Source organism: Chamaea fasciata, unplaced genomic scaffold (genome assembly GCF_029207755.1).
Source record: "Chamaea fasciata isolate MVZ Bird 193981 ecotype frontalis unplaced genomic scaffold, bChaFas1.0.hap1 SCAF_12, whole genome shotgun sequence".
NCBI classification, from domain to species: domain Eukaryota; kingdom Metazoa; phylum Chordata; class Aves; order Passeriformes; family Sylviidae; genus Chamaea; species Chamaea fasciata.
In genome coordinates, this window is record NW_027094097.1 from 15,140,594 (window position 1) to 15,165,046 (window position 24,453).

Sequence of the window (24,453 nt, forward strand, 5' to 3'; positions counted from 1 at the left end):
GAGCCCGAATTATCCTACGCCTTCCCAAACCACTCCTCTGTGGGAACCTGTGAAATCCAACGCCCAAATCCTACGTTTGGGAAGCAGGGAATGTCTCAGGTGGAATCTCGGCCATGGAGGTTGGATGTGTGATGCTGTTTCCATGTTTTCCTGGGTGCTCCTGGAGAGAGCTCAGGGTCCCTGTGTGGAATGCTCTCCGTGTTTTTGGGGTGTGTTTGCAGCCCAGAATCTGACCGATTTTTCCCTTGTGCTGTATCATTTCCAATCCAGTATCCCAGGCTGCCTGGTTTCCAAAATCCAGGATTTTATGGCAGCTCTTTCCTGCAGGAAAAATAAACTTGGGGGGAGGGAAACAAAATAATTTTAGAAGTTGAGCAGCCCTGAGCACCCTCCAAGTAAAGGGTTACTCCTCCAACGGCCTCAAGGTGTGCCAGGAGAGGTTTAGGTTGGATTTTAGGGAAAATCTCTGCCTGGAAAGGGCTGTCCAACGCCGGCAGTGGTGGAATCCCAATCCCTGAAGGGATCTGAGAACCCCAGGTGTGGTTGTGGCACTTGGGGACACGGTCGGTGTTGGCCCGGGCAGCGCTGAGGGAACGATGAGTTGGACTCAGTCTTAAGAGGGTCATTCCAACAGAAACGATTCCACGATTTTAAGAAAACATGGGAGAGAGCTGGCGGTTCCTGGAGGATCCTGTGCTGGGCAGAGGCTTTGGACCTGGGCAGGTCTTGTGGGAAACCCTAAAAAAACCCCCAAACCCGGGCCGTGTTTGGGAACAGGCAGCGAAAGCCAAGGAAAAAGAACCATTTCCCTTCCCAGCTCCTCGGGAGCTGGAGCTGGTGTGGAAAAGGACGTTGTGAGTTCCTGGTGATGAATGAGCCTCTGGCAGCCCCATTAATCAAGGCAAATCATCGGCGTTGTTTGTGGAGCGGGGATTTGTCCGCGCCGGGGTTGATCCCTGTGCGGAACCAACGGCTCTGTCGGGATCCGGAGCTGGGCAGGAATCCTGTGCCTGATGTTTGTGTGACTTGTCTGATGACTCAGGAAAATCAGGAGGGCCCAGCAGAACTTTTGCTGGCGAGCGGAGCTCCGGGGAATCCTTCCAAGAGCAGCTCCAGAGATGGATTCACAGCCCCCTTGGTTCTTGGGGGGATTTTCCCCCGGGAATTTTTAGCGCTGGTTTGGATTTCTTTACTTCTGCTGAGTGTGTGTATTGGCATCTGGGCACCTCTGTGGTTCAGAGCTGTGATTCCAAGGAGGATGATTTATTCCAAGCGGTTTTTCCATGAAAATCCTCCCTCCAGAGGCTCCACAGCAATTCCACTTCGTTCCCGCTCCTACATCCCTGTAAAGAATCTTTGCTTGTTCAGGAAAATCCCTCTCCTGCTTTGCAAAACGCAGGTGTGACAGAAAAGATCATTCCAAAGGTTTTACCCGGCTTTGTCCCAATAAAACCAGTGGAATTCTCCATCCAGGAGGCTGGGGAGGGATTCAAGGTGGAAAGCACTGGGTGAATTCCCATTTTATGGTCCCACAAGCTTCAGGGAACAATATCCATGCTCAGAACTCCCATCAAACCCGGCGTAAGGATCCCACCGTGCCAGTTGGAGACTTCCAGGATACCGGATTTATGGAAAAGCTGAACTTTTTGTGCCCCTTTTGCAGAGATTTCCCTGTGCCGGCAAACAGAAGGGGAAAACTCCTGAGCAAGCCCTGATCCCCCTGGATCATCTGCTCCAAAAACAAAGCTGGATAGGAAAGAAAACAGGAGGAGGAGGATAAAAAGTTACATCCCAGGTTTTACCACAGGGTTGGAAGAGGTTGAGGAGGTCACAGGGGCAGCTGAGCCACCGGGAATGACAATTTTAGGGAAGCAGCAGCCCGGGAGCTGCTCTTGGCCGGGGACGGTTCCACCAACCACAATCCACATGAACTTTTTTTTTTTTTTTTAAATGGTGGAATTGGGACCACGGTGCAGAAAAAGAGGGAATCAGGGGAGAAAAATGCCCATAAAGCGCCGTGGAAATCCCCATTCCCTCCCCAGCCCTGCCTCCATCCCTGTGAACGAGCCTTTGTGGACCCCGTGTGTCGGCAGAGGCTCGGGCTCGGCTTTTTCCTTGTCTCAGCGCTCCAGGGACCTTCGTGCCGCGCCGTTCCTGAGGTTTATTTGCTCTCCCGAGGAGCTGATAGCTGGATAGATCCCCAAAATCAACACTTTGGATTGTGCCGTTTGTTTAATGACCTTCCCTCGCTTCGGAGTGATTAAGTTCCGTCTGCGGCCGGGTGTTTTGCTTGGTGTTAAGTTCCCATTATTTTGGGAAGTTCGTTTCCACGCCGAGTCCTCCCAGTTGCCTTCCTGTAAGTGAGGAGGGTGGCTTTGGATCCAGGTTTTTCCTCCCCTCCTCCTCCCCTGCTCCTGGATTGTAGTTTTCCCTTTTCCTGGCTGGCGAGCAGCTTCCAAATTCTGCCTCTGGGAGCGTGGAAATCCACCCTGGAACGGGAGAGGTTTTCTCCGGGAAAGCCCCAAAATCTTCCTGCTGCCGTGGGAAGGATGCTCCAGACCCGAGTCCCTTCGTGGCATTGGGATATCCCAAAATCCGGTCCCTTGCAGGACCTGCCAGGGTGGCGGTGGGCACCAAGGTTCACTTGGCCTCTGTCCCCACAAACGATGGCTCCGCTGGGGACATTTGGGATCCAGGGGTGGGATTTTCCCGGTGTGGGATCCAGTGGAGGTGGAATTCGGGGAGGGACGGCAGGGCCGAGCCCTGCCACAGCAGCCCTGCTCCACCTGGAGGTGAGAACAAATCCCAGCGGAGCTGGGGTTCCTACGGCACCAGCTCATCCCAAAAAATCCCAGAGGGGAGAGAATTCCCCTGGTGGGGTTGTTTGGGGAAAAGAATCCACGGTGGAAAAGCTGAGGGATATGGGAGTGTGAGGAGCTGCTCTGCTCTCCGGGCTCCATCCCGATCCCTGCTCCTTCTGCAGGAGACTGCTGAGCTCTTCGGGGTTGGAATTAGGGATCTCCCCTGGCTGGAATTACAGGATCTCCCTTGGTGGGAATTAAGGATCTCTCCTCATTGGAATTAGGGATCTCATCTCCTTGGAATTACAGGATCTCCCCTAGTGGGAATTAGGGATCTCTTCTGGTTGGAATTTGACATCTCCCCAGGTTGGAATTAAGGATCTTCCCTGATTGGAATTAGGGATCTCCCCTGGTTGGAATTACAGGATCTCCCCTGGCTGGAATTAGGGATGTCTCCTGGCTGGAATTAAGGATTTCCCCTGACTGGAATTAGAGATCTCCCCAGGTTGGAATTAGGGATTTCCCTTCCCAGGGCACATTTGGGTTTGGGGGCTGAATTTTCGTGCTCCTGCTCTGCAGCTCTGCCTGAGCCGTTCCTTCCCTGGGCACTCCAGAGCTGCCTCCTCTTCCTCCTCCTCCTCAGATTTTCCCCATTTGGAGCATTTCTCCTAAATATCCCCAATGAACCCATCCTGAATATCTGATGTTCAACCTCCTCACAGCTCGTGGGGGATTTATGGAATCCTCACTTTTCAGTTTGGGGAAATTTATGGGGATGAAGTCGCTCAGATTAACTGGAATTACAATTCCAAGTGCTCAGGACTTCAGGGAAACTTGGGACTGTTGTTTGAGGTGGGGCTTTTTTTGGGATAGCAGCTCCCTGTTAGCTCCAAAACAATGAAAGAGCCCAGGATTTGATCTGCGGAATCATGGGATGGTTTGGGTTGGAATTTGGTTAAAATTGTTTTATTCCAATTCCACCTTCTACCAGGCCAAAAATAAATAAATAAATAAGTAACCCTTCTGCTCTTTCTGGAGATATTTTACACTTAAATATTTCTCCAAGGGAAATTAATCCCGAATTTATGTGGGAAAAACACCCCAAAAATGGAGTCATGTATCCTGCAAGGCTTCCAGGAAATTGGCACAAGTGAATCACCCCAAAGAAAATTACCCTGCCCAGAGCACGTGTGTTCCAAGGGACGGTTTGGAAATCAGCAGAGAAGCCTTGGAGGCTTTTTTTTTTTAATTATTATTCCCCTTGGAAATTTTATTTAATGGATCTCATCATTTTGCACAGCCCTATTGGAAATAGGAAGGAGCCTGCCTGGTCCAATTAGGAATTAGAAGGAGACCAGCGACAGGGAGAAAGATTTCTATTTATATATTAAAAAAAAAAAAAATAAAAAGAAAGAGAAGTGAACTTGTTCTTGAGCTCCATGAAATCCTGCTGAATTGGGAATTCTCTCCTGCTGAATTGGGAATTCTCTCCTGCTGAATTGGGAATTCTCTCCAACACAGCAGTATCTGCTGGTACCAAAAAAAATTGCTGGGGATTTTTTGCCAAAAAAATGAATTTAAAATGCACCAGGATGAGGATGGAGGGAAAACCAGGAGGGATGAGGTGGTGATGGGGGCGGCTCTCCCGGAATCCAGGCACACATTCCCCAAAATCTGAGGAGAAGCCCAGCTGGTTTGGTCACCCCCAGACACCGTTCGTGGCTGTTCCCTGCAGAATTCCCGCTGCTTTTGGCAGCTCCATCCTCCCATCCCAGGGCGATCCAGGCTGGGAGCTGCTCCCTCCAGACCCCAGGGCGGGATTTTGGTCCTTGTGCCAGGTGAGCTCTGTCACCTCCACCACGCAGGTACCGCCAGTGATGGCTGAGGGAGCAGCAGCTCCCAACTCCTGGAATGTTTTGGGGTTTTTTTCCTCCCTGTAAAGTTCACTGCGAGGTCAGTGCACTCCTGAGCGGGTTTTTTTTTTGTTGTTGTTGCTGTCACGGTGGGGAATTCTCTGGCTCAGCCTCTCGTTGCTCCCAGTGGAAACTCCTCAGCAGGTGAAGCGTGGATTCACCTGCCTCGGGCGGCTGAGGCGGACGCCAAACCCAAGCTGATCATCCCAGAAAAACCATGGAAAGGCACCTGGAATGTCCTAAAAGGAACGTCCCGGAATGTCCTGTGAGCACCAGGAGCCCCCAGGACGCGGGGTGTGACAGGATGGGAATTCCAGGCTCTCCTGGATGTGTCTGAGCAGCCTCTGGGTGCCCAGGGGAGGGACAGACTCAGTGCAGGGGTCCCTGCAGGGGCTCAGGATTTCACTGGGACCTCCTTAAAATTCCCAAGGGAAATCCCTCTGGGTGAGGCAGGAAGGTTTCTCTGTCTCAGGACATTTTGCTGCTCCAGTCCCGGCCCAGTTCAGCTCCCAGCACTCGGAATCAGCTGCTCCAGGGCTTTGTTTTCTGCACCAAAACGTTGGATGTGAAAATTTTTTTGGCTCCCAGAGAATTATTGGAGTGCTGGATTGGCTGTGGGATGGATTAAACTTCCCCCCACTCCCTGTCCAGCCTTCTCCCCTGTTCCCTAAAGAAATCCCCGTCCCAAGCAAAGCTTTGTTGTGTCTCATTGTCTTCTCTGGCACTTGGAATTGCGAGTTTTTCCCCTCTCTCTCCCCCTCTGGCACCTTTCCATGCTCTCCAAGGCTTTGTTGGTTTTGCAGCGATTCCCTCTCTGGGCCTTGACTCCAGGACCATGGGAAAGGCTCCGTGGCTGGGCTGGGGCTGGACTGGGGATGAGGATGGGGAGCTCAGGGGCTGGGCTGGGTGCGGAACACCCAGGAGGAGCTGCTGGGCTGTTGCCACCAGGATCTGGGAGGAATCCAAATTTTTATTCCTCTTCTTATTCTTCGGACACCTCAATCCCCCACTTTGGCAGGGCACAAGTGTGGCCACCAGGCACACGTGTCCTTCTCCTGGGGACAAAACCCTCTGGAGCTGGGCTGGCCACTGGTTGTGTCCAATAATTCCAGAGAATTGTCGGAATTTCCAGCGTTATCCGGTCATGGAAGCGCGGAAAGTTTGGGATGGGAGGATGGGAGCTGCCGCATTTAAAGCTCATCTGGTGCTGCAAGGAGCAGGGACACCTCCACCTGGCTGAACACTTCCAGGGAAACACGAAGCATTCCAGGCTGGGAGTTGCAGGAGACAGAAAAGATCCCAAGGCAGAGCCCCAGCAGAGCCGGGAGCTATGGGGTGACATTTCCCGTGGGGCCAGGAGACACCAGGGCAACTTCCTCAGGAGAGGAAGATTGGGAAAATACCCTCCAGCCTTTCTTCCAGCTGGAAATCTTTCCCTGGAGCTGGAATAAAGCGCGATTTCCCCCAAAGAGAGCAAAATCCATGGATGTCCCAGCGTAATGCCGCTCCTGCTGTGACTCCATCCCACTGGGATCTGCCGGGCCACAAACCTGGACGGAGCGAGGGCTTCTCCTCGACTCTGCCGCTCCCTCTGCAGGTTATTCCCAACCCGGTGCGGGTTTTTTTGCTGCAGACGAGGTTTCCCAATCCCCGGATAAGATCTGCCGTGCCCTCAGTGGAGTCATTAATTCAATCCGCTGCAATCCCGCTTTAATTGGGTTAAATTAGTGCGCACCAGCCCCAGGAGCGGTGGAATAAAAGCTCTTTATTGTGTGAGGGCTGGGCGGGATCCTGCTCCTTATCTCTTATCTCCTGCTCTGTGTCATTCCCGGTGCCAGCATTCCAGCAATCCCCAGTTAAACGCTCCGCGTTGAGTTAAAACCTCGTGGCTGTGGCTCTGCCAGAAAAAGGAGAGTTTAATCAGACTTTATTCAGAGTTTAATCAGATTTAAATCAGGGTGCAATCAGATTTAAATCAGGGTTCGGTTGCTATTGTTGTGCCAGGTGGGATGAGGATCCCAAATTCTGTGTGCTGTCCCTTATCCTTCATCCCCGTGTCCCATATTCTCATCCCCCTGAGCTCTGCTCTCTGTAGGACCAAGCTGAGCTTTGTCAGGAGAGCCCGATCCATGGAAAAGCCGGGAATGGCTGCAGGGAATCACTCAGGTGCTCTGCAGGGAGCAGGGAACCCAGGCAGGATGATCCCGTCGCGGATTGTCCCGGTGCCAGCTCGGCCTTGGAGGACAGCAGCTATCCCAAAGAAACCCCGGCGCTTTATCCCAGCCGAGCCAAGACGCGGATTTAGACAAAATAATAAACGTCCAAATCCATTTTCCTGCTTCTTTCCCCGTAACGCGTCCTGAAAGGTCTTTGAAGGCAATTCCAAGCCCTCTAAACAATCCCATATCCCTCGTCCTCCCGCTCCGATGCACCTGAGCTCCCCTCCAGGAGCCGCCTTGGCTTTGCTCCCAAAAAACAGCGAAATCTTCCCTTTCATAACCTTCCCGTCCTTTTCCAGAGGATCCTCGCTCAGGCCCAGCGTGGGATCCCGGCATCCCCTCCAGCTCTGCTCCTTCCTTCTTTCAGCGCCGGAATTCGGCTTTTTTTTAAAAAACGCTTTGTCTGAGCGGGTCCGGGTGTTTCTGGCTTCCAGAGCAGCTTCCAGAGAGGCTCATCCCGTGGAAAACGGCGATGGGAAAAACAGATCCAGGAGGTTTTGGGTCATAAAAGCCAGACGTGAAACGCCCTCGGTGAGCGGAGTTCACAGGCGGGACGCAAAGCTCCCAGAACCGTCCGGGTTTTCCCGGTTTTCGCAGGATAATGATGTTTTCCGTGGTTTGTTGGGATAAGACTGAGAAACAAAGCCAAAAAAAAAGAAAAAGAAAAAGAAAAAAAAGTCTCCGTTCCTTTAAGATTCGGGCGTCCCTTCTTCCCGACATCCCGGGAGAGCTGGAGCTTGGAGATGCCCAAAGGAAGGGAAAAGGGCAACCCCGAGGGAATTCCGGCTGTTCCCACGCAGCCGATTTAGGGAAGTGGGAATTCCCGGCTGTGCTGGGATCCGGTACAATCGTTGGACAATTACTGCAGAGCAGCGCTAATTGCAGCTGCACTAATGAGCTTCTCCCAAGCGCCGCATCCCGATTCTCCCTCTCCATCCTCTTCCAGCATTGTTGTGTTTTCCTTAATTTAATTATCCGATGACAGGCGTTAATTGAGGACCGAGGTGGCGGAGGAGCTCGTGGAGCATCCCTCGCTGCGAAAAATTCCCAGGAATATCCGCCTTTGCCACCGGGATTGTTTATTTGTGTGGAAGCAACAGCCTCATTCCACGCTTCCCATTTGTCTCGCTCAGGGAGCTTTTCCACACCTCGGCATTCCTGGCAACCAGGGAGTTCCATCTGGAGCTTTCCTGCCCTTTTCCTGCCCTTTTCCTGCTCTTTTCCTGCCCTTTTCCTGCCTCTCCACAACTTCGGAGGGAAATTTCTGCCTCTCCTCCCACTCTGTCACCTCTGGGCAGGGACACCTCTGGATCCATCCCGGTGCTCCAACAGCAATTCCTGTCCCGCCGTTCCAACCCCAGCTCCAGGAGAAAGCAGGACAACATCTGCCTGTGGATATTTTCGTTGATGAGAGAGTTCAAACCCATTAATTCCTTGATTTTAGGGACGGATCTGGTTTAAATCTCATTTACGGTTCATTTTGGCTGCCGCCGAAGGGATAAATGATGGATTCCAGGATTTTTCCCTGGGTTTTTTTTTTGAGCCTTAAAATGGGATTTGGCGTCCCCGGGCAGCTTTGGGGACAGCACACGGTGGCTTTGGGCTGCCGTGGCAGGAAATAGAGGGAAAATTAGGATTAGGATCCATCAGCGCTGGGAAAAGGGGAACAAAAGCTTTTTTGGGGGATGGAATTCCCAGAGAAGCTGTGGCTGCTCCTCTGGGAATTCCATCCCAAGAAAAGCTTTTGGAGTTTGCAGTTTGGAGTGGTTTATTTACAGGGACGGGAAAGGGTTTTCCAGCTGTTTGCTGAGATTTGGTTGGATGTGAGGGATAGGATGTGGATCCGAGGGTTCATTCCCAAAACCTGCCCCTGCCTGGGGGCTTCCCAACTCCTCACATCCATGGGGGCAGCGCCGCCATTCCCGGGATGGATTCACCTTTTTAGGGATAGGAGGGAGCCCAAGGATCCACTTAACTCCAGCCGAGCTCAGCCTAAACTCCAGGATTCCCGAGCTTGGGAATCCCGAGGCTGCCGGAGGTCAAAGGCGATTTCCCGAGCTCTGCCTTTCCCATTCCCGAGGAGATTGGGATGGAAAAGTGAACTGGGATCGCTCTGGAGCATCCGGGCCAGGAGGATTCCGGAGCTCATCCCTCCTGGAGGGAAGGGAAATGGGAATTCCACACAAACCCGGGGGTGCGGGGCTGAGTCCCGAGAATTCCCTGCCAAGAATTCCCATCTTTCCATGGAAATGGAATTGTTTTATCCTTCATCCATAAAATGTTCCCTGGAATGTCTGTCCTCAAAGTGAATCCGTATAATATTCCCTGGAATGTCTGTTCCCAAAACGAATCCATACATTGTTCCCTGGAATGTCCGTTCCCAAAGTGAATCGCTGTCTGATGCGATGGATCGCTGGATTTTCCTCCCAACCCAAAGTCTCAAGCTCAGGACTTGCCTCGATGCTTCCAAATCCAAATTTGGGATATTCCCTCCGCAGGTTTCATCCCGAAGTTTAGGGATTTGTGCTAAAAGGGCGTTGAGAAAGTGAATGGGGAATGGAAATATTCCCACAAAAAACGGGGTTTGGAAATCCCTGGGCAGCTTTAGGGACAGCCCACGGTGGCTTTGGGATGCTGTGCCAGAAAACAGAGGGAAAATTATCCCCGTGGATCTGGGGAAAGGGCTCAGGAAAGCTCTGCACCACTCTGGCTTTGCAGGACACCAAATGCTTTTCCTTCTGTCGGGTGGAATTCGCTTCCAGGGGGGAATTTTGACACTCCCTCCCCCCTTCCTTTTTTTTTTTTCTTTTTTTTCTTTTTTTTTTTTTTTTTTTCCCGGAGCATCCAAGGAACCTCCTGGCTTCTGCAAGGCTTCCAGATTTTTCTTTTTTTTTTTTTCCACGATGTAACCTTTTAAAAATCCTTCTCCCCTTAGGAATCCTGGGATGTTTCAGGTTTCCTTGGCCAATCCGGGGCCTCGTGGAGCTCGAGCTGTTCCTTTGAAGCCACAAAAGGCTCAAATGCAACCTGAGGAATTTGCTACCAGAAAAGGGTGGAAAAATCCGCCCCCCCCCCCCCCCCCCCCCGCTCCTCCGGGATGTTCCCTGCCGGATTCAGTGGCAAGGAAAGGGGAGGGGAAATAAAAAGGGCAGGGAAATAAAAATGAGGAATAACTCGGCGTTTGGGGCCCTATAAAAACAGGGAACCTTAAAGCAAAATGCAAAAAAAAAGGAAAAAAAATATAATTGAAAAGGTTTACTGGTGTTTGAGGAAAGGTCAGGTTTTACTGGATTTCCTCCCAAGAAAATCGGAATTTCCAAAGATTGATCAAGAAACGTTCCCTGCCTGGTTCTGCTGAGCCAAAAAGTGGAAGTTGTGGGGTAGAGGTGGTGACAAATCCCATGAACTTTTAATTTTCCTGCAATTCATCAATTTCCCTTTCGTTGGCTGGAGATAAAGCTTTGCTCAGATCCACGGTGGGGATGTTGGGATGGGGCTCGGGGCCAACTCAAGGCACCCACAGATCATTGGAATTAGGGATGGATTTGCCAGTACCGGCTCCTCGGGTTCAACAGGGATGTGATGGGAAAATGGAAACACCAGTTTGGGGACGGGATCTGCATCTCTTCTTCACCCCAAACATTCCTGAGGGGGATTGTTCCTGCTGTTGTCTGGACTCTCCCTTTGGAGATCATCTCTGTCTGATCCAGTTTGTTCTTGATCTCTGCAAACCAAATCCAAAAATCCCATCTCGTGTGGAATCCTGGAATGGTTTGGGTTGGAAAGGGACCCCAAAGCTCATCCAGTCCCACCCCCTGCCATGGGCAGGGACACCTTCCACCATCCCAGGCTGCTCCAAATCCCGTCCAGCCTGGCCTTGGACACTCCCAGGGATCCAGGTGCAGCCACAGCTTCTCTGGGAATTCCAGCGCAGGAATCCTCTCCCTTCTGGCAAAGCCCTGGTGAGCTCAAACACATCCCAGCATCTCCAGGAGCCCCTCCGGGCAAACCTCGGCACAAGGAGAGGCAGGAGAGGGAAATTCTGGGCTGCCAAAAACATTTCTGGGGGGGAAAACCTTTTGGGGACACAATCCCAACCCTGCACTTTGCCGTGGCGGCGGCTCCCGCCAGAGGCTGAGCTGGAGCTCCCCGTTTGTGCTCCAGCTCTGGCTTCTGCTGGTTTTCCTTGGGAGCAATCGGGATTTGCACGTTCAGACAACCTCCCGATGCTCGTCTGGCAGCAGGCAGGCCTGGATGCGGCGTAGGAAAGTTCCTTTGTCTCCTGTTTCCATTTTTCTTGGAAGGGAGGGAGGGCAGCAGGAGAGGAGCACCGGGCTGGGATCCGCCGGGCAGATTCCTGCATCCAGCGGCTGAAAGCAGGGAAAGGGATTTATCCCTGGTTGGTGCTTTGGCCTGGAGGCCTCAGCTGTGATGGGTGCAGGCTGGAGAACTCCAAGGAGGATTCCCCTCCAGTGGCTGGATCCAGAGCAGGATGGGGAGACGGATGGAGCAGTGGGATGAGCACGGGAAGCAGCTCCCAGCAGGAATTCGGGTCCCCAGCTGGGACATTGGCACTCCAAATCCTGGAGCAGTGGGACCCCAAATCTTGGGACACTGGCACCCCAAATCCTGGGCCAGTGGCACTCCAAATCCTGGAGCAGTGGCATCCCAAATCCTGGCACAGTGGCACCCCGAATCCTGGAGCAATGGCACCCCAAATCCCATGGTTCTCAGTGACTCCCTCAAATCCCCAGCTGCCGCAGATTCCTGGAGATTCCCAGGTTCATTTGGATTAAAAATGATGAAACTGGAGGCCCAAGGAAACGTTGTCAGAGTGAGGAGAGAATAGAAAACCCACCCGTTCCCCCCCCCCCCCCCAGTGGAATTATTTCCAAGGCAGCATCGCTTTGCCTGGCAAAATCTGACTCAGGAATTTTGCCTCCTCGAGGCTGGCAGGGCTGGCAGCGGGACAGAAAGGTTTGCTCCAAGAAAACTTGGCAGAGAGCGGGATTTCCAAAAAAAAACCAAAATAAAACAACCAACCCCAACCCAAACAAGAAATCGAGTTAATCCCTTGGTTTTCTCTGAAGCTTTTCCCTCCCGAGCCGCCTGGGTGTGTTTGGGATCCCAGGTGCCTCCCAGCAATTAAGTGGAGTTAAAATTCCTCCCTGACCTTGGGTTTATCAAGCGCCGCGCTCAGGTTTGGCATCTGTCAGCTCGCTAAAAACAACATCCCGCCTGCCGGGGCTCGTTCCCGGAGCCCGGGGGCGCGGGGGGATCGGGAGCAGGTGGGACCGGGAACAATGGTGGAGGCGGGAGATGCTCCCGTGGAAACGCGGAGCCGCGGGCTGCTGGAAAATCGGAGGAGGAGGAGGAGGAGGAGGAGGAGGAGGGGTTGGCAGGCAGCCACCCCGACAGACATTCCCGGGAGGTACCTGTACCTTTGGCTCTGCCTTTGGAATTCTCCATCCCTGTATGGATGAAGAGTTGGCTCTTCCTCTCTGCTCCTCCCAAGAAGTGGTGAAATCCATAGGTGGGGCAGCCATGGAATCGTGGAGTGGTTTGGGATTGGAAGGGATCCTAAAGCTCATCCCATTCCACCTTCCGTAGGACACCTGCCACTATCCCAGGCTGCTCCAAGCCCCAGTGTCCAGCCTGGCCTTGTGTCTCTTGGACACTTCCAGGGATCCAGGGGCAGCCACAGCTGCTCTGGTATCCATTTGTCCTGGGAGACAAATCTTCATCCCACATATTTCCCCTGGTGGTGTTTCTGTTGGTGACTGGGACTGGTTTGCCCATGCGGGGAAGTGGAAAAATGGGATTTTCCAGCTGCCTGTCGTCGGTGCCCATGTCAATCCCAATGGGATGACATCCAGAGGCTTGGGTGGGATGAACATCTGGGCTTTGAATGGCTCAAATAGATCTGGAAAAAGTAAAAGAAATTGGGACAGTGGCCTGGGATTTGGCTGTAAAATCAAGGAGTTGCTTCAGGTCCCTGTGTCCCACCTGATCCTCGTGGCAGGCGGCTTCTAGTAAGGGAGAAGGACTTGGCAGAGGGTGATATTATCAGGAATAAAATAACCAGGCAGCAGAGGATGCAAAATTGGCCAAGAATCCACCTAAACCTTGCAGTTTTTAGACTGTGAGTGTGGGAAACATCCTCTGCTCACGTGAGGGAATGGACCCTCTTCTCCCACTCCAAAAAAACCCAGGTTAGGTGGGATCTGTCAGTGAAAACCTCCTCTGACCAAACTTTACGTTTTCATTTCCTCTGTAAAACTGGGAAATCACCACATTTTTGTTGGGAATCAACTACTCTGCCCCAGCTCGGAGCAGCGAGCTCTCCCTCGGCAGAGCCGCTGCTCCGTCCGTCCAAAAGGAGCAAAAATCCCAACCCAAACCTTTCAAAAATATCCCCAAAAACGGCTTATTTTGGCTGGATTGCTCCCGTGAACTCGCTCCAAGCTGGCAGGGAAGATCTGCTGGAGCAGGGTGGATGTGGGCGAGCGCTGGAGCAAGGAGAAGCCCTGGAAAGTTTGGGTGGATTTGGAGGAGAGCGGCTTTTCGAGGTGGTGTGTGGAGGGAAAAGTGACTTTTCCGTGGATCCAGCTGAACTTGAAGGCTCCCAAAGCCAACAGGCCAAGCTGCCACTTAAGGAATCCTCAAATTCCTCCTGCTTTAGTGGATGATAATCCCATAAATAAACCCCTTTCCCTCCACGGGAAAGCAAAGCAAATATCTAAAAAAAAAAACCAAAAAAACGTTTTGCGCTGAAAGATTTCAATTCTCCAGCTCGGGCCGGCCCCAGAAAATCCCTTTTTTTCCCCCTTTTTTCCCTTGATTCCTGTTCTTCCACAACGAAACGACACCAGCAGCGGGAGAGGAGCCGCGCCAAGCCCTGTCCAAACAACCCCGCAGCCTCGAGCTGCTCCCGGCTGGATCCTGGAATTCTCTCCCGCTGGCTGATAACTGCGAGCGTGATTCACGCTCTGGCAGATCGCGGTGTCAGCTCCGCTCGCAGCTCCTCTGTAATGCGATCCCCTCGGGCTTTCACGGGAGTCCTTGGGAAAGCTGCCGGGAAAACAGGAACGGGAGGGCAGGAGAGGCTCGTGGGGGTTGGAAATGCTCCGGGGTCACTTTTTTGGGGTCGGTTTTTTGCCATCCAGGGTGTCTCAGGCAGCGCTGGGATGCAGGAATGACGCCTTGGATGGAGCTGTGCCCTGCACAGCGGTGCTTCCCACCTGGGGAGGACAGATTTTTTCCTTGGATATCGTGGTTAGGAAGAGCCTTTAAGGCCGTGCAGGGATGGAGGAACCACCAAAAAAAATTGGCTTTTCCCAAAGTGTTGCTGCCGTGCCCTGATCCTGTCACAGGCTCCGGTGGCTCCAGCAGGAATTTTGCACCCTTTCAGCGCCGTGGCTTGGCAAAGCTGGGGCTGGTTGGCACCGGGGTCCCTCCTGCTTCCAAGGAAATGGGTTTGGGAATGCAGGGTTGGGCACGGAGGTGCTCCCCGGGTTGTTTTGTAAAGGTCACACGGCTCCGGCCGCCTGCAGGAAATTATTGTGCCCCAACTCCCGGAGTTAAGACAGGGGAAGGAGAAAAATCCCTGGGAAACAAAACAAAGGGGAAAGATGAGAGTCCTGAGAAATCCAGGCTGTCCCTTAGTGTGGATGGAAGGGAAATTCTGGTCGGAACAGTTTTGTTGGAGGGGAAAAGAAGGACACGGCTCCTGCGCCGCTTCCCTCGGGCGCTGAAGGGAAAAACATCCTAAAATAACTGGAACCCCACAGATTTCCACTGGGGAGTGGGAGCACCCTCGGTTTCCTTTGAGAAGGTCAAAATGCCGCAAAAATTGAGATGGATTCGGTTTGGGTGAGGCTCTGTGTTCCCCAAAATAGGTTTTTCCTACGGCTTTCCCATCCTCCAGGTTTTTCTCGGAGCTGCCCTCAGAGCGTTCCCCCCTCCAAGGTCACTGGAATTTGCAGTGAACCAAAAAAAAATCCTTTTATTCCAGCCCCCCCCACCTGAGACTGGGATGATTTACTGGGAGGTTGGATTAGCAAAGTGCTGAGTGGTGATTTTTGTTCTGGAAAAGTCCCATTTTTTCCATGGGAGTTGGGCTTCTAGGCAGGAATTGTTGGGAACAGCAAATCTTCGGTGGTTTATTGGCCTGTGCTGGGTTTGGCCAGGGTTTGGCATCTCCGCGGCCGCTCCTGGGGGTTGTGATGGGTCCCAGAGCTCGGAGATGATATTTTCTTGATTAAGGCATAAATAAAATAATTTTTAAAAAATAAAATAAATTAAAACAGAAAAAAAAATAGCCAAAACAAAGTGCAAAACAAAACCTACAACTTTTCCAGTGCCAGGCTGATGAGATCCCAGCCAAACTTCAGCAGCATCCCTACATCTGAGGAGATGGGGAAAGCAAACCCTGGCATGGAAAAAGGCATTTCCAGCTTCCAAGGGGCGATGGATATCCAAAGAAAATTGGGCTGTGGCTGCTGAAATCAGGCTGGGAAAGTTGACGTGACCTGGCTGGGTCGTGGTTGAATCCCATCCTTTCTCGGTGAAGGATTTGGAGATGCTTGGACAACATCCTGGGAAGGGGCTGGGTGTGTCCCTCAGTGGGGTTTGTTTGCTTTAGTCTGGGGTGAAGCTTCTGGAGCGCTTTGGAAGCGTTTCCCAGCGCGTCCCTCGGCTGCTCCTCACGGAAACTGCGTTTTTCCCGGTGACCCCCTGTACTGCCCACGGCCTCTCCTCCTTCCCTCGGCCCCAACAGCGTCAGCAAAACTCTGCTCCCAAAAATGCAGCCGGACCCTTTTCTGCCCAGTTTTGGGGGTGGTATTCCCACTGCTGCTGTCCCACAGTGATGGATGGATGGATGGATGGATGGATGGATGGATGGATGGATGGATGGATGGAGGGATGGATCTTGGCTTTGATACTGAGGTTTCCTGGCTCGTGCCGGCCTTGGAGCTGGGGATACAGGGAGGTTTGTCCTGGGAGCACAGTGGGGTTTCCTGGGAGTCTGGTGGATCCCACTGGTAGAAGGTTGGGGTCACAGCTGGAGCTGGTCCCCCTCAGCAGGGCTCTGCTGCATGTGGGGAGAAGGGAGCTGCTGCAGGAAAAATTCCTCAAGGAATTCTCTCTGGGATGGAGAGAACGAGGCTGGATGGGAGGACTGTGCTTTGAGGTCAGATCCCTGGCTATGGGGTGGAGCTCCTGGATCACTTGGAAATGCTCCTGGATTGTGTGGGAATGCTCCATGTGATGCTCCAGCCTGTTCTTCTCTGTGTGCTTGGGTGGTGTTGGAGCATTCCCGCAGGGATTTTCTTGGAGAAGCAAAGCTCAGCCTCTCAGGGATGGACTCCCTGTCCATGTCCAAGGTTCCATCAGCTCCTCCTCATGGCTGCTCTGGACACAATGCTCCACCACGGCATTCCCAGGAGGATCCTTCCATGGATCCATGGAGGAGTGGAGGCAGCAGATCCGGGCTCGCTCCGCTCTGGAATGACGGCATCAGTTTGTGGGATTGAGAGGATGAGAACTGGGATGAACTCCCTCCAAGAGGGTGGAGGGAACGCCCCGGGGATGGTGGCAGAGATTTGGCTTTCCCCAAACAGCTGGGAGCAGCCAGCTCCACACACTCCAAATTATCCTGCTGGGCGACTTCCAGCACTCGGTTCCCACTGAATTCCTGGCCCCGGAGCGTTATTGTCAGGATGCTTTTGTCTGACTTAGGCCACTCCAATCCCACCCCAAAGTGTCTCCCAGCCTCGTCCCAGCCAGGAGCACGGTGGCTGCTGGGTTTCGAGGAAGCCTCCTTCTTCCCCATCCCTTCTCTGTGGCTTTTCCTCACCGTCCCGCTTTTGGGGCAGGCTGGAGCCCATCCATAGGATCCTGGAGCCCATCCATGGGATCTGCTGGTCTATTGTCTCACTGCTTCCTAACCAGCTTTCGTCTGGTGGCTTTTTGAGGGTGGCTCAGTGAGAGCTGTTCTCAAGGAGACACTCGGAGAATCCTGGGAAAATACGGCTGCTGGAAGTGTCAGAGCCCATTCACGGTGCCAGACGTGCCCTTTCTGCTCCCTCTCCTTCGCCGTTCCGCTCGCTCTGCGTTGGTTTTTCCAGGAATTCCCAAGGCTTTAAATAGCAATTCCAGAATGGTAGCAGTTGGGGAGGAGCTGAGTCCACCTCCCATGGCCCAGCCCGGCCACACTCCATGGGAATCCCTGCAGCTCGGCTCCAGAGGAACTTCGGGAAGGGCAGAGCTGCTGGAGAGCCAGCAAGGAGCTACCCAAAGCCTTCCCCAGCCACCCAGTGTCTCCCAGCTTCAGAACTGGGAATGGGCTTGGGATGGGAGGGTTGGTATTCCCAAACATCCCCACGTGACCTTGGCAGGGGCTGCCGCTCCACACGGTCACAGGTTCGTCCAGGTCGGAAAAGAGCTCCAAGATCCAACATCAGACCAGTCCCCACCTCGTCACCAGGAGAGGCCACAGAGGGAATTCCTGCAGGAATGGCTGGACCATGAGGTCCTCACAAGGGGCAGCAGAGGAATTTGCTGCTGGCCTCTCATGCCTGCCCCTCTCCATCCGCTCCCCTGGGAGATGGGACACAGGTCTTGCTGGGACAGGGGTGGTGTCCAGGAGGGACCCAGGATCCGTCATTTCCCAGCTTTGGGAATGAGCAGAGGGCTCACGGCTCCTCTGCAGGCAAACCTTTGGAACCCAGGATTGAAGGGAGACACAAGGAGGACAGGCTGTGTGATGCCTCCTGCAGCCAGGCAGGATTTATTCCATAAATTTCCACGTGGAAGGAGCGCTGGTGCCACTGCAGAGCTCTGGGGGAGATGCAGAGGCAGCAACGTGACCAAGACCCCTCTGCAAGGTGTGCTCACCTCGTTGGGACAGCCTGGAAGTTGTCCCTAAAACATCCCTGAGGATGGATTTTAGGGGAAAAGGTGGATGTGCTCCAAGACATTGCTATTGCTGGAAGGGATTTCAGCCCCGAGCTCACACATCTGGAGGGAGCAACCCCAAACTGCGGAAGCTTTTCACTCTCCCAGCTGCCACCTTGCCGTTTTTTGGGTTTTTCCACCTCAAATTCCAAGGCTGGGGTTTCTCCCGTGCCCTCTTTGGAGGGACGAGACTCCCAGATGAGAATCCTCCGAACTTCCCTGCGGTTTTCCAGCGCCAAAAGGAGCGGCCAGCATCAAACATCTGGGTCTGATATCTCTGTTTACCACGGGCTGGTCGGGAGCCACATTCATGGCACGTGAAGTCATCTAGTGTCCTCTGGAGATGCTTCCCTGCAGCTCAAAGTGGCTCCCTCGGATCCACAGCGCTCCCGCCCCTCGTCCCGCTCGGTCTTTGCATCCCTTTGGCTGCGAGGAGACGGGGGGGGGGGGGGGGGGGGAGGAAAAAAAAGCTGTGTTGATTTGAGCGTTGTGTGAAAGTATATTCCCATCGTTTTCCATGAAAAGCATGATTTAATTAGCGTTTTTAGATGTTTATTATTGGAGGGAGCCTGTGCTGCTGCCGCCGCCGTCGCCTGGGTTGGGTTTGGAATTTTTTTTGTGTGTTGTTTCCCTCGGTTTTCCCCAACTTGTGTTTGTTATGAAAGAGTTGAGTCACATTCTGTGGGAGAGCTGGGAGGGAGAGGGGAGGGATGGAGGGATGGAGGGATGGAGGGATGGAGGGATGGAGGGATGGATGGATGGATGGATGGATGGATGGATGGATGGATGGAGAGCACCCACCCATCCCAACCTGCTCCACCTGGGAACCTGTGGGGTGTCAGCTTGCTGTGGTTGGTGTCCCTGCACGGAATGATTCAGGAATACCTTTAAATGGCCTCCAAATTCCCAGACTGGCATTTTCTGGGTGGTTACACTACAGGTGTGGGAATGTCCATGGACATTCTTCCCACAGTTATCATGGAATCTGAGAATAGTCTGGACTGGAAGAGACCTTTCTGCTCTGCTACCTCAGCATTTCTTGGGATTTATGGCTTTTGAATGGCTGGTTCTCAGCTTTAGGAAAAGGAACTGTTGGGGTACATGCTTCCAAAGGGAGATCACCCAAACCTGGGAGAGGAATCGAGGTCAGGGTGAGGATCTGGTGTCCTGACCTCAGCAGAGCTGCTGGGAAAAGGAGATCTTTAAGAGATTTGGGACTGCAAGGGAGAGTGGCAGCCTGGTTCCTGATGGAATGTGAAAACCCAGTGGACAAATCCCATCCATCCATCCATCCATCCATCCATCCATCCATCCATCCATCCATCCATCCCAGCAGGATGAATGGAGGTGTCACCAGTGGCTTGGCAGGGGAGGTGGATCTCAGGATGCCGGGAGATCTGTCCTAGATCCCAGGAGTTATTTTTCCAGTTCTAAAAAGGAGATAAAAATGTCAACTTCAGTCAGAGGAGGCGTTCTCACCTAAAAACCCCACCTAACCCGGATTCCTGGGAAAGCCCCTGTGGATTTCATGGAGTGGGAGAGGGAGGCCCATTCCTAATCTCCTCTAAGCATGACTTGACCTGATGTTGAGGGTCCACAAAACCCCGTTGAGGTTTCTTTTGAGGGTCCACAAAACCCTGTCCAGGTTCCTGACTCAGTTCTCCCTTGGTCTCTGCGGAGGTTGGTGACAGATTTGTGCCACTGTCTGACCTAAAAGGCACAAACTTGGGTGCTGGCTCTTGAAACCAACTGACATCTTCAGGTGAAAGGTTTCATGTCTGGATCAGGGCTGTTTAGGGCCAAAAAAAATCCAAAATTGAGGTCCAAAGTCCATTTTTGCTTCCAGGGCTCTGCCCAAGGAGAGGGTGGTGGTGGTGACTGCAGGGTTGCCAGGGATGGGGGTTTTGCTACTTTGTGGCTTTGCTTAAGAAAAAACCAAAAAATTAAAAAAAAAAAAAAAAAAGAGAGAGAAAAAAGAAAGAAAGAAAATCCATTTTTAGCCCTTTAAGCACATCCTTAACCTCACACCAGCTCCAGAGGCTCCCCCGCACCAAGCGCCGGGGCTTTACTCATCAGGAAAGTAACACGGGCTTTAGGGCTCTGAAACAGCTTAAATCCCAAAAAACCCAGCCCTGGAGGACAGGGATAAACAGTGCTCCAATGTTATCGTTTGTGCAGGGGGTGCTGGACACAGCCACGACCGCAAGAGGTTCCTCCCCGGCCCGGGAAAGTGCCGGGGAGTTTGGCCGGGAGCAGCTGGAGCAGGGAGGGGATTTGTTTGGCATCCTCTGCCCTCATAAACAGCCCCCCATCTTCCGGGGGGGCCCATCTGCGGGGTGACTGCGGGGCGGGTGCTGGTGGCTCCGTCGGCAGGAAGGGTTTGGAAAATTCCCTCTCCCAGCGCCCTGATCCTCCGCAGCCAGCGCCGCTTCCAGAGGGTCCCAAAACGGGTCACAGGCAGCTCTGGCTGGGTGGGAGCCCACCCTGAGGAGGCCCTTGGACCCCGTGCGGGGTTTTGTGCTGGTTCATGAGAGGGCTGGATGATCTTGGAGGTCTTTCCAAGCCGGAATGGTTCTGGGATTCTCCTCCGTGCGTCGAACCTGCGCCGGGAGTTTGCGCCGCTCTGGGAGATGCCGTTGGAAACAGGGAAGGTGTGTGCACATATTTATATCCCAGAAAAATCCCAGCCCTCGGAGGCTGGAATTGCAGAGGGGCCCTCTCCTCGTCTCTCTTCTGGGGCTAAAGATAGCCCTGAGTGCAGCTGAGCCGTGAATCAGGAGGAAAAAATGTGGGTCAGCTCCTGAAGGGAGCAGGGAAAGCAGGGAACGCTCCGAGGCTCGGCCGCTCCCGACCTCACTGTGCCAGGCAGGAATCAGGGATCAGCCCGACCGACCCCACAGCTGCTCCTGATCCTGCTCCAGAGGCTTTGGGAAAGGCTCCCAAACCCCCGGGATTGATGGATTGTGGGGCTGTTCCCTGGGGATGGAGTTGGTGCTGGGAGCAGGGATCCAAGTGGTGGAACCCGGAATTCCCAATCCATGGATGTGCACACGCGTGTGCTTGGTGTGACATCTGCATGTGTCAGGACAGGGTGACCACAGGCACGGGTCTGTGGGAATGCTAGTGGTCACTCGTGTCCGTGGACACACTGAGGGACACACTGATGGTCACTCGTGTCCATGACACACTGATGGACACAGGGATGGACACACTGATGGTCACTTGTGTCCATTGACACACTGAGGGACACATGGATGGTCACTCATGTCCATGACACACTGATGGACACAGGGATGGACACACTGATGGACACACTGGTGGTCACTCATGTCCGTGGACACATGGATGGACACACATGTCCTGTACACACGGATGGACACACTGATGGTCACTCATGTCCATGACACACTGAGGGACACGTGGTTGGACACACGTGTCCGTGTGTGCCCCTGTGGCCATGGGACCAAGTCCCTTTTTTAAATTCGTATTTTTTCTATCCCACTGTTGCAAGATCCACTCCTGTTTTTCCTTGTCAAAGAAAAGCCTGACCTGGACTCGGAACCAGGCGGAACCCCAGAGGACAAGCAGGAGCTGGGAGCCCTGGGAAGTGTCCCTGTCCCTGTCACACGCTCCAGGTGTGCTCACAGAGGAGTCGCTCTATTTCTCCCTGCTTGGCTTTTCCCTTTCCTCCTCTCCCAGGAGCGGGTTTCCCTCTTAAAGGCAACTCTGCTCCCAAAATACCCGAGGGAAGAGGGTGAAGGCAGCGGTGGCATCACCTGGGACATCAAATCATGGAATGGGTTGGGTTGGAGGGGACCTTAAGCTCATCCCATTCCCTCATCCATGGGCAGGGACACATCCCACCATCCCAGGTCGCTCCAAGCCCCCTCCAGCCTGGAATCACCTCTCCCCTCGTGGAAGGGAAGTTTGGTGCCGTGCCACGGGTCAATCAGCGCCTGGACCGCTTCCCCCTCTCCTAAAACACAACGATCACGGGGTGGGAATCCCATCCCTGCTTTCCCTCTCCCTGCCCGCCCGCTGGAAGCTCCCGGCAGAGCTCCGAGGTTGTGGAGCTCAAACTGGGACGTGCTGGGAGCCGCGACCCGCAAATCCCGGGCTCGGGAATTGCGGCGGGAGAGCCGCCGCCTGCCGCTCCCGCCGTCCCGAGCGTTTCCATCTTGCCCAAAGCCCCGGCGGCAGGAAATAGTTAAACCTCTGCAGGATTTTGATTAGCAGAGCCTTAAAGTCAGTGAAAAAGACAGTCGGGGAGAAACTCTCAGGAGCATGCTAATGAAGTGAAGTCATCCGCGCACACCAGAGGAGTTTATCCATGCCTGCTCCACGCCGGAGGATTCCCGGAGCCCGGCGCAGGTGGAGCGGGGCTGGCGGGGACCCGCGGCTCGGCCGTCCCGGCACCTTCTTCGCTCCCTTCCCTTTGGATATTGCCACGCTTTCCCTGGGATTCTTTTTTTTTTTTTTTTTTTTTTCGCCTCACTGGAGCTTAATGATATTTCCAGCTCGGCGGGAGCTGCGGGAAGGCTGGAGATAGCGCAGAGAGTGGCTTGGGAAGGCGGCTCCCGGCTCCGCGGGAAAGGTGAGGGCATTCTCTTGGAAAATCCCCTTTTTCTCCCGGAAAATCCCCTGGAAAATCCCTTGGGTTTCTCTCTGTCGCCGGCGCTTGGGCTGTGGCACTGCTGGGGGTGCGGGGAAAGGGGGAGCTGGAAAAGTTTGGGAAGCTGGGTCTGGGGGATGGAGACGGCCCGGCGGTGTCCAGGTACGGAGCCGCTCGGAGCCAGGAGCAGCCGCCTGAAATCCCGCTTGGGAAAAACCCGCGGGCAGTTTTTAGAGCATTAAAAACCCCATCCTTCTCCTCCTGCGGGACTTTGCAAAGGAACTGTGCAAAGGTTGGGTCCTTTCTCGTTGGGACCGGCGCCTCACAGGTCCTACCTTTGCTGTAAAAGTTGCATTTTTGGGGGAATAATTCAGGAACTTAGGACAGAGCAAAGTTTTAGTTAAGCCTGAGGGCTAAACCCGGTAACTCCGGCGTGGCCAAATGCACGGTGGAGCTGATGAGTCGCCGGGGCTGTTTAATTTATAAGCAGTCCCCCCACGAAAACATTGCAGTTTTGTTTATGGGAAACGCAAGAAAAATATGCAGTACGAGGTTTCACTCCTAAACAGCCGAGGTTAACCCGTTCAGGATGATGATCCCAGGATTTTTCCTGGGATAAGCCGAGCGCAGATCTCTTTCCAGGGGTTAGAAACGAGCTGGTGACTCAGTGGCTGCCTCGGTTTTAGCACTGTGCCGATCCTCTGTCTGGCTGTTGTTCCAAAAAAATTTTGCATTTTCTTCCTCGTGGAATTTTAATTTTCCTCTCGGAGAAGTGTCCAAGCCTGTGGCACTGCGAGGATTTCGAGGCAGGCAGGCGTGCAGCTCCTGGGTTTCGGAGATCTCCTGGAATGCCCCGCTCCTCGCTGCAAAAACAAATGTGTTAAAAAACCAAAACCTCCTGATTTTATCCATGTGGGGTTCAGGGGATATCAGCATTTGCTGGAGTTTTGGGCCCAGGGGCTCCCAGCAGGGCTGGTGACAGGATTACATTTCTAATCCTCTGTGGAAGCGTCGCTTCCTCATATCCCAAAAAAGTGAGAGTTCCTCTAAAAGCAACATCTCCGTCCCAAAGCAGAGCCCTGCAATCTCCGTCCCAAAGCAGAGCCCTGCAAACTCCATCCCTGGAAAACAGCTCAGAGTTTCCCCGCCGTGCCTGTGGGATCATCCTCCTGGGAAGTTTGTCCCTTTTGGGGATCCCTGTGCTCCCAGGAAAGGCACCTTGTCCATCTGTGTTGCATTGAGGTGACACCTGTGGTGGCAAAGCCCAGGTGACCAAATCTGGGGAAGGTTCTTCCCTGTGAGGGTGGAGAGGCCGTGACTTTCCAGAGGTTTTCCAGAGAAGCTGTGGCTGCCCCTGGATCCCTGGAAGTGTCCAAGGCCGGGTTGGACAGGGCTTGGAGCAGCCCGGGATAGTGGAAGGTGTCCAAGGTGGGACTGGATAATCTTCAGTGTCCCTTCCAGTGCCACTCTGGGATTCTGGAATTCCCTGACCCTCAGTGATGTGTCCTATCTCCCTGTCACCTTCCCAGCCCAGCTTCCCTCTCCCAGCTCTCGGGGTGATCCTGTCACTCCCCAAATCTGAGATCCCCCTGGTGTGTCCTGCCTGGTCCAGGCTTGTGGCTGTACCCAGCTCCCCAAGGAATGAGCTAAAATCCCCAATTCCTCCGGTTTTTTTTCACGTGGGTAGGATCTGATCTCCACACTCAGCAGCGGGTCCAGATGTGGCCAGCTGTGGGTGGCAAAGCCTGACCACTGGGTCAGCTCTGGCTGCCTTGGGAGGGAGACGGGAGCACGTTCCAGAACCTGGAATGCTGGAACGCTTCTCTTCCCAACCAGCACATGGATCCTGTCCATCTGCCAAGCCCCGTTTCAGCTGGAGCTGCTCCACAACCTTCTGGTTGTGCATCCCATGCAAATATCCCGCTCGCTCCTTGCGCCATTGGGATTTT